Raw genomic sequence first — 10,697 nt, 5'->3', positions numbered from 1 at the left:
ACACCTATAACACCTATAACACATATAACACCCATAACACGTGTGACTCCTATAACACATATAACATCCACAATGTATATAAATGGGCATTCACACATAACAGATTTCCTGAGAAGAAGGGGGTAATTTTGCTCACGAAAGCTGTAGTGTAGCAAAAGCATTCGGGCGCTAATAAATCACTATTAATTTTATTGAATTTGCTGTAGTCAAGGGCAGACAAGGGAAAATGATCTCCTGAGACATCTGGGAAAAAAATAGATAAATGTAATTACAAAAAAAAAAAAAGGCAGAGTTCATTCCTTCCTTCACCGGTGGCGTTGCAGGGGGCCAGCAAACGTGGCAGCAAGAGACAGGGTGCCTGAGAGTATCTGTGGGTGGGAAATGAAGGGAGAGGACAACAGCAGCCACCGCTGTGTGTGTGGAGGCAAGGAGACCGGTGCTCTGACAAGGAGATGTAGCAAGACTGCCAGAGCCTGTTATTGTACAAAGGCAGAGGTTCAGGGTCTGTGCAGAGGTTTCTGACAGCTGGAGAGCACGGCAAGGCGGTCACGCTTCCGCACGGGAGGAGTATCAACAGGCCCAACAGACCGGTAGTTCAGGACCGGCTTACACTGGACTCAGCAGTCCCAGCAAGTCCACATCTGTCCACCATGTCTTTCTGGTCTTTGTGCGCCATCTCCTCCTCACTTACACTGCTCTGTTGTGCTCTTTACGTTACAGGCACAGGTTGGGCACCACAGGCACTGCTCTACTGCCCTATGACCCTGAGCTGTATCTGCCGTGAGATTGTTCATGTGTCAAAATCTAGGTCTGCTCTGTTTTTAGTTCAGCTTGGGAAACCATATGGAATGCTTTAATGACAACCAGCACTTTAAGAGTACTGTAAGAGCGTCAGCAGTTAGATTGCTGTAATGTTCTCCTCATCTACTTGATTTCCCATATGCCATAATATCATTTAATAAGGTGTTACACGTAATCAGGCAGCTGAGCAGCCATTATACTACAGTGGAACATGTGTCCTCTCCTCACCACCACCACCGCCTCAGCCATTAGTTGATAAGGAAGAGTTATCCAAATTACGATATACGGGTCAAGGAAACTGGCACAGCTCAAACCGTTCTTAGTTCCTGCAGGTGGAGTGGGTTATCATTTCACGGGGATCAGTGTTAATCCAGAGGAATTTAGGTAGCAATGAAGGACAACTGAGCACAAGCTGGTTCCCCCATGATGTCGCTGTGCTTTTCTAGGTGACTCAAAGTACTCGGTCCCCTCCTCACCAAACTAAGGATGGTACTGATATTGATGCTCTACTTACTGATTAATAAAATTTAATCAACATTGAACATAAACTGTGTAAAGAGCTTTCTTGGCTTCTTTCTTAGGATGTAAATAATGGCTAGGTCAATTTGGGATCCTTTTAACATTTATTCACCACAAGACCTCCTAATCTCTTCAAAGATACCATACAGCTGGTCAATTTGCTGCTGTCTTCCCCTTCAGGGACGGCACAGCACGTTCTTGATCCTGCCCTTGTCCAGTGATAGCTTTTCTTCCTGCTATTGCAGGCTGAATACCAAATTCCTTGGGCCCAAAAGTTGTGAGATATGGACCGTACACCTCAGGAGACTGGGAGGCCATGACTGTTTGCCAGGCTAGAAGTGATAATGGTTCCTCAGGCCTTCTACTGTCCCCTGATGAAGAGGGATGGGCATCTAGCTTTGTCCTAGGGGACCCAGTGGCCACTGTTATATTCATTTACTTCAAATATAGGGCCGTGGGCTAATAATCCCCAGTGGGATCCCAGTCCCGCTGCTGGTCCTGTCAGACACAGAGCAGCAGCTGAGCTCCCATCACTACCTCTGCCCCAGAGTCCTTCTTGTAAACCAATGTGCTCTGCACTGCCGTTCCCAGGCTTTTCTGTTGTTTTACCATGTATCAGCATCCAAGAGGAACAGGGATAGTTCCTAAATTTAGGGCTGTCCATGTGGCAACATTATGAATTTTAAGATTAATAGCAAGATGACTGATAAAGGTACCTAATCAAGCCTAAGATGATGTGCTTACAGGAGAACATTTTGTTCCTGCTTATGTGTTTGAAGAGAATATTATATCTTCAAAGCGGAGAGGACTGGTGTTGTTTTTGTGTGTGTGTGTGTTGGTTGTTTTTTTTTTTTTTAGGCTTCCAGGCATTGTGACTAACCCAATTCTTCTCTCGGCTCTGCTTCCGGTCCACACATGTGGAATGTACAGTTTCCAAATCTGCTTGCTTACTGCAAATGCCCCGTGTCGTGAGGGGAGAAGTAACTCTGAATCTCCGGCGTGCAGCTACACACCACCCCAGATCTGGGTGACAAGATAGCAAAAAGCTAGCAAGACAGCTGCTGCTTGTTGCCTGGTCTCAGGCAAAAATTTCTGCACTGGGTGCTGCCGAACTCTCAGAGTCCACTCTAAGCGCTGTGGGAAGAATTAGGACTTTGGTTGGGAGATTCACTATTACTCACATGTTTGCTGAGTAAATAAAGTCACTGCTTTTTTCCTTTGAATCTCTGTGCGAGTTTGCATGCGGAGAGAGGTCAGCCACAGGAGGCTCGTCGTCGCTACATGTCTTTCCACTTGGAAATGATTGTCTGTAGGCCTCCAGTGTGGTCACATATTACAGGGCACACAGCCTCCTTTTAACACCTAACTTGTTCCCTTTCTGTGCAGTCATCAGACCTGTCTGCTTTTAATAAGGGCTTGTGGGACTCTGACAAACATGACTCCATCTGTCTGTTCCACTTCAGGGCTGTCAGCGTTCATTGCAGGCTGTGTTTCTTGCAGGCAGTGTGTCTCTGTTAACCGTCCTTACAAGGTTTCTTCAAATTAGATCCACTCAGCAGCACCAAAGGGGACAAAAGCATTCACTGTCCAGTTACCTGTACTACCAAGTTGATTTCCTGGAATGAAAAACAATACAAATGAAAAGCAAGTATTGCTGTTCACACAGCTCTGTGGCAAAATCACTATTGCATCCTGATGCAGGAAATCAGCTTTATCATGGAGAGGACTTAAATGTGTTTGCAGCTAATTAAAAGGCCTTCTTTGAATAGAAACAAGTTCAGCATGTGCTTAAATGCTTTCACTTGAGGTCTGTGAAGAAAGTCTATAAGCTGCAATTGGCCTAAAGATAGGAAATGAAGAGCATCCTGCTCTGTAAAGAGATTTTTTCTTCCAGGTGGTTTCTGTGTCTGCAAAATCCGGGCCCTTTGTAAGTCAGCAGCAGAACTCCAGACAAGCTGAGGGGTCAGGATAACATTCTTGATACCTCTTCTGAACTTTGCAGAGCAGATGAAAGAAAAAAAAAAACCCTTCTGATTTTTTTTTTCTCTCTAATAAAGAAAATGGTTCTAAAATATGCCTCTTATGTTCAGTTTTGACCTTTCCTTTGTATGTTGGTTGTTTTGCTTTCTTGCTATCCGTCCATTTATTTGATCCGATAGCATTTGGCAGCCTGCAGCTGCATCATAACTTCTGCCACGATTAGCTGCACAGCCGATCTATAACTGGTTGTAATCAACATGTGTTTTTCAATGGACTTGAGAGCATTTCCTGACTGGTTTGGTTACCACTCACTCTGCTTATGGTACAATTAGTATTTTTTTTAAATTCACAGGTAAGTAGGTGAAATTCTTGCTCTAATCAGCTGTGAACAAACGTTGTGGTTTTAGAGCTAATAACTTATTCAACCAACGTTCAAGTGCACCCTACTAGAAAAATCATCACTATATTAATCATTAAAGGAAAAAAAAAAAAAAAAAAAAAAAAAAAATGGTGTTATTCACTTTTCCACACAATGCAGCTTCCCACTGGAAAGATAAGTAATAATGATTCAACAGGGATGGGAAAATTCTGTAAATATAGAATTCATCAAATGAAAAAAAAATGTCTTTACACCTGTCAGTAACATTTTTTATTATTACTGAAATAAATTATCCTTCATATGGCGTTTGAAATCATATTTGTTAAGGTCTGCCTTTTATTATTTTTAGAAAGAGCATGTTCTCTGGCTGTAATCTAAGCATTACCTGAATCTCAATATTCTTAATATAATCAAAGTATTTGTTATTGATATAAATATTCTTGTTTCTAACATTTACACACGTCATAGTCTCATAAGTGGCTGGAGCCCCGGCACACTCACCTCAGCAATTTGTTGTTTGGAACACCTGTGGGACAAATAGAGCATCTATGACATGCTCTGAAGTTCGCTTTCAGCAGAGATCCTCTTGGACCTGCAGCCAATGCACTCAGACTGTGCTGGTTAAACTCTGGAGCCGCCTGTCATGTTCAGGTGTAGGATCCCAAGGTGCTGGGCACCCAGCTTTCCCCCGGGACAGCTGGCAGAAGGCCGTGCCACATATACCAGAAATGCAACCACGCTCCTAGGTGGCTGACTCTGGAATGTGTCTAACCTAAAAAACGGGTTTGGGAAATTTTGCTCATTAGGCGCCTGTCTTGGGCAACACGTTGGTGTTTGTGTTTTTATTTTATTTATTTATTGGATAAGTGCAGTTTTCTCTCCCTTTCTGCAGTTGCTGTGTGAGGACCAGGTGACAGGTGGGAGGTGGAGGCCGGTCGCTCACGTCAGGTGGTAACTCCAGCATTCCTACACTGGTGCCATTACCAGCCTACTTCTGGGACACCCCTCTTGTCAGCAATGCAAGTGAAGCTGGGTGGCTTTGAACTCCAACGCTCATTTTCCTCCATACTGGGACTTGAACCCTTCAGGCAGAGAATCAATGGGTTTTTACTGAGCACAGACGCTGAGAGAGATGTGCACTTATCACTGTTGCGCTGCTTCCAGCAGCTGCCTGTCCCACCTACCTACAAAGCCTGTCAGTGACTACACAAAGTTTTCTGGCATTAAAATTAGTTATTTGGGGGCAGGGGTTTCCACTGTTGCTATAGGATGCTGGATTTCATTGATGTAGGACTTTTAAAAGTTGCTTGCAGGAAGAAAGGCACTCAGGTCCCTCCAGGTAAGTCCCGAGAAGTCCCTACAAGACCCATGAATATTGTAGGGAAATCATAAATGTGCATGTTCTGGCACTTGAAAAGTCGTTTCAAAACTAGTTCAACAAGTGCAATTCTGAATCATGTGAGACTGCAAAACACCTCCATGAAAGAAGAAATGCCCTATGGAGGCAGGTTTTGCCCTAACAAATGGAGTCATGTTGGTACACCTCCACATCTCCTGGGAGCCTGGTGACATCAAGGGCACACCATGCAAATATTTTATTTCAGTCCCAGGGACTGCACTAGCCAACGTCAAGAACTCCGTGCAGGAACAGTATTGGCTCGGAAGAGGAAAATCCCCAGGCAAATTGGAGCGAAAGCCATCACGCTGGCTTCGTGTGCAGAGTTTAAAGGATGGTTCCTGGAAGGGCCATGAGCACAGGATGCGGCACATCTTATTGCTTCTGCTCGGCGAGACCAGCCTGCCAAGCAGCCTGGTGGCACAGGACCTGCAGGACGTGCTCGGGCACGGGGACCCCTGTGAAAGGCTCACAGGCTCCCGCTCTGACCCCGCACCAACAGGTCTGATCTTGAGGGCGGCCTCAGGCTCATCCTGGGCAGGCAACCCAGGTTCACCTGGTGTTTCCAGTCAGCTCGTCTACCCACCCAGCTCTGCTGCTCCTGGTGCCACAACACGCATCAGGTCAGAACTGCATCCAGCCGCCTTGATGACACAGGTTTGTTCATGTAAAGCCTTCTAAGCAGCTGAGAGCTTCATTTTACCATTTATATTTTAGATATTAATTGTATCAGCTTGAGAAGGACACGTTTCCCTTTATTACACAATGGATATATCCATGGAAAATCATCATTTATTTTGCCACTCAGAGTGTTTTTGTAATAAGTCCTATCCCTTCCCCATTTAGGGCTGTAGGTGCTGTGGATAGCTGTTCCTCAGACACTAAACAAGCTCATGACAAAGACTGTCCTTTCTAAGCTGCAGATATTTAGAAAGAAGCCATTTTAGCAACTGGTGTCAAATGATCAATGCCTTCTGCTAACAGCAAGCCTGCCAACACTATAGACGTTCTGTGCAGGTAACCATTTGGGGACCTGTTTGAAAAGCAGCTTTGTCCAGAGCAAACGTGACATTTTGTCAGTCCTGATTACTTAAAATTTCTCCTCCCCAGAGCCAATGTGATTTGGAACATGCTGTGAACCTGACTCTGAGACCTTCTGGACACTGCTCCTCTCTTCAGGCATGAAAAGTGGCCTTCACGTAAGGAGGGAGACATGAAGGTTTGTGCCTGCTAGGTCTCATCACCTCTTTTCTTTCCAAGGACCAGTTGTATTTGATGTTTGTCGAATCATATCCCAAAACAGTGAGCATAAGCGTGTTGACTTCATGTTCTGTAACTCAATCTATTAATACTTGTTATTAATACTCCCTTCATGGAGGCCATTTGGTGGTCAACTTAAGCCAGTCTAATTAAAAGCTGGTGCCAAAAAGGGCAGCCAGATTTCCACATTGGAAAGGTGATTTCTGCAGCCAGCCAGGCCTCAGATCTAGCAGTTGCTAGATGCCCCGCGAGGGGCACCAGCTCTGCCTGCTAGCACAACCAACACCCAGTTCTTTTTCTTCAGCATTAGTTTTCAGCCAGTTCAGCAAGTTAATCCTATTTACCTAGGGCTGCGGGATTGCTAGGGCTGACACACAGGACAATGTGATTAGGGCAGGGAAAAGTGTGTGACCATAAACTAGCAACAGCCCATAGCTGTTTATGCTGATCGTGAAACCACAGCTCCAAGTGGACAATAAGGGAGGGATTCATGCCTGGGAATCGGTAGCTGACACACAAACATCTTCAGATCACGAGTCTCCTTGTCGAGTCAGTGGAGATCTAATCAGCTTTGCCAGCGGAGCCTACAGTGTGATTTATCTCCTCCTAGAGTCATATGTACTTGATCAGATGAATCCCACCCTCAGAGTGCCCATTTCTGTCCATGACTATAAAGAAAGCCTGGTGTGAAAAGCTCAGAGATGAAGTCAACAGCTAATGAGGTGACTCCTGCCCCCAAGTGTTAGTTCTGCCTATTGTAGGGGAATCTGTTTATTTGTTTATTTATGTATGTATTTATTATTTGTACACTAAAATGTGAGTTAGGTGAATTCTTTAATGTCCCAAACTGAATAATGTCAGAAGGAAGAGTGGCACTTCCGACTAATGTTGATGCTCATACCGATATACTAGAAATATGATGTTCAAAGCTGCAGCTCCGAGCCATAATTCACATGCATAGAGGGTGTATTCAGATATAGTCAGCCCTGGGTAGCCAACAGTTCCCTCAGAAGCAAACAAGAGTGGTGGCTACTTTTGGAAAGCAGGACATTTATGTAGGTGATTAAGCATGGAAGAGCCAATTGAGGCATTTTTCAAAAACCTTCTTCTAAATTTCTTATCAGCTAATTCTGTGCAGTCCATTACGAATGGCTATTCACATAGAGCAACTGTGAATATTGCTTCTTGAAAGCCTTATTTGTGTTGATCTGCTTAGTACCTGCCCAGGTGTTTCTGTCATCATGTTTGGGAAAACCAAGTTCACATCAGCATGGGTAGATGAAGTGATGTGCCACAGTATCTGCAAAGCCAAAGGAAGGAATCTGTTTCTATTGCTGCTGAGGTGGCAAAGCAAACATGAAATACAGCAGTTACTGAAGCTGTCCTTGGAAGGGCTTGTCCATCAAGTTTCCAAGTAATCTGTTCATGAAGTATCTGCTCCATCTCCCTTATTGACTAACAGTGGATATCATCTGGTTAGTTAACAGTGGGGTAAAGGTCTTTTTCCTGCTGTATGTCAAGCTCTTGTGCAAAAAACCTGCTGTTAAACTGTGTATAACCTGAGAATTGTCCACAGTTCCAACTGGAGTTCTAGGAATATGCTTATTTGTTTTGTTATTAGTCACATATAATGGACATACTTTGTGCCTTAGATAGTTCGATAAGCCAAAGCCTATCTCTTGCCTGGAAATTTCCCTGTAGGAAGATATTTTCCATGTAAAAAAAGGAATAAGTAAAAAAAGCAAAATATGTACTTATTTGATGAGCAGCATCACAGCATTCCACCATTGTTCATGCACTGGTATTTGCTGTTTATACCACTATACTGATATAAAATCACTACAAGTACTATCAATATGCACATAAATCGACACCAGTTGTTAAAAATCAATGAATTTATAGGTCTTTGTCTAGCTGGTATTCAGAGCTTCTATGCTTGTTAATAATGAGAACCAACAACTTTTTGTCTAATCCTAAATGGGAAAAATGCTTCCCACTTGATCTTTTGGATTTCTGTAGGCCTGACAGTAGCCCATAAGCACGCAGAAAGGCAACTGATAGCGTTCACTTGTTCATGCTTCCCCGAGGAGTTGCAACAGGCTGACCTGATGCAGTCCTCCGTGGGAGGTGAGCATTGCTGTGAGTTGCCCTCCGGGACACTCCATGGAGGTGAACATGTAATCAGGTGTGTACATGCATGGCCCCTCCCGAAATGTTCAGTGTGGCAGCACACAGGCAGCACGTAGGTCAGGAAGTGTTACAGGAGGGAGAGGAGGAGCTGCTCGATCGCTGTCATTACCATTCACCCCGGTCGTGCTTAATGGTTTCCTGGCATTGACCCTGGCCTGATCTAGCAATTGCAGCAACTGGGTCGCTTTTGCAGCGCTACATGGCCCAGCAGCTCCTGCTGGCACATACAGCTTGGCCAAGTCTTCTCCTTGCTGAGGTGATTCATCCTAGCCCACATACCGCACTGTCCTCCTGACCTTCTTAGTCTCCCTCTCACCTGCTGTAACTGTGTCACGCAGCCTGCTCCTGCTGCTTGGTTTGGTAACACAGGGCCGTGCAGGCAGGCCATAACTCAACCGTTTGCGTGCTACCCTATACAGTCTCCGTGGATCCCACATCACGTTCAGACTATCAAAAACCTCCTCGGGGCTGTCCAAAAGGCAGGACAGACCACAGGCAGCAAAGGAGACTGAATGGCTGTGCCATTCCCAGCTCCAGCCAGGTGCTGCAGCCTTCAGCACCCCTTGTCCCAGGCAGAGCACAGCCACTGGCCACAGAGCTTAAAGCTCAGCGCAGTCATCCTGTGACTGACGTGCTCCAGCACAACGCCAGACTTGGAGGCAGCTCAACTTCGTGTTTCTGTATTATCTGCTCCACCCAGCAAGGCAACCTTGCATGGGTCCGTCCCTCTGGGCCAGCAGGATAGCACAGACGCATGGAGACCCTCCTGCCTGCAGCAAGCTGACTAGCAGGAGCAGCAGCACTCAGACCAGCTCCTTGACCCTGGGCTCACTCCTGTGCAGCTGTTTGTCTGGGATAGTTGGAGCCTGTGGGGGGGAATGGTCACCTCCAGCTTTTTCTTTCGAGACTCTGCCTGTGCAGCCTTTGGGTGTGCCTGAGAGCCATTATCTGCAAAGGCTGCATGCAGCCTGCTGAAGCCACCAAGGTGGCAAAGCAGCTAATAATTAAACCTGCTTTTTCGGTTTTACTGCTGGAGAAATGCTTCTGCAGCAAAGCGCTAAGGAGAACACAATACTCCTTTACATCAAGAGATTATTCAGATACCCAAGGTAAATACTGGCCTGCATTTAGCATGCTAGTGTCTGTGCTGCTATCTATTTCCCCTGACAATTTCAGCAAGATCAGGGAGTTCCTCAGCCTTCTTAAAAATTCTTGGGACTGCTGCTTTTGAAGTGAAATGGGGAAATAATTGCATTTCCAAAATGGTTTAGAACCTTAGAACAAATCTTAGTTTGTGAAATTTCAGATGATCACAACTGTAACATAAAGTGTACACAGGCATCTGTCTGCACACAGTCTTACAAACACGGTCCTCTTCCTGCTGAGTGTTGATTAGAGGTAAAGAGCAAGGATTCCTGGTGCCCAAAGACTTGGGAAAACACTGTTGGCTGCCTGGTGCTGGAGACTAGAATAGTGTCAAAGTGTACCATCTGGGGCTTCGCTTGTCCCAGCTAAAAAAAAAAAAAAAAGAGAGAGAGAGAGAGAGACTGAAAATATAAAGGAAATGGCATGAACAGACAAGGTGGAGCAAAGGCAGCAAGAGAAAAAAAAATTAAAAACAAGTAACAGGCAGAGTTGCCTCCTTCTGCCAGCCTCACCTGATTATTGGACGGTGGGGCAGTTTCTGCAGGTTTCTCTTTAGCTAAATTGGCTTGTTAATAAGACATATTACTTGTATTAGACATAAGGGTGTCACTTAATGAAAACATTCTTCTTCAGCAAGTAATAAAACATTTGCTCAGTTTAAAGTCTGTCCTCAAGTATTTTTGCTGGATGGGCGTTAAACTCATGTGGCTTTATTCCACTGCTCTCCCCAGGGAGAGCAGCAGTGAGGGTTGGTGGGGGAAAAGGACTGGAAACAAATAAACATTCTAAATCAAAAAGGCAGGACTTCATATGCAACCCAGGCCAGAACTGAATCAATGATTCCCCTAGGGCCAGGATTCTTCCTGCATTTACAATCGAAGGACAAGCCTTATAATCTTCCCCTAAGCTTTGTAAACTTCAGCAACTCTCCTTGGTTTGCAGACCTCTTGGTTCATCAGTGTCTGATACGGGGCAGCTGTCTGCCAGAGCTGTGAGCACCCACACTTTCACACATCTGGTATCACC

The sequence above is a fragment of the Aythya ferina genome (genome assembly GCF_964211825.1).
Source record: "Aythya ferina genome assembly, chromosome: 3".
NCBI classification, from domain to species: Eukaryota; Metazoa; Chordata; class Aves; order Anseriformes; family Anatidae; genus Aythya; species Aythya ferina.
The sequence above is the reverse complement of the archived record's forward strand: the minus strand, read 5'-3'. Positions refer to the sequence as shown.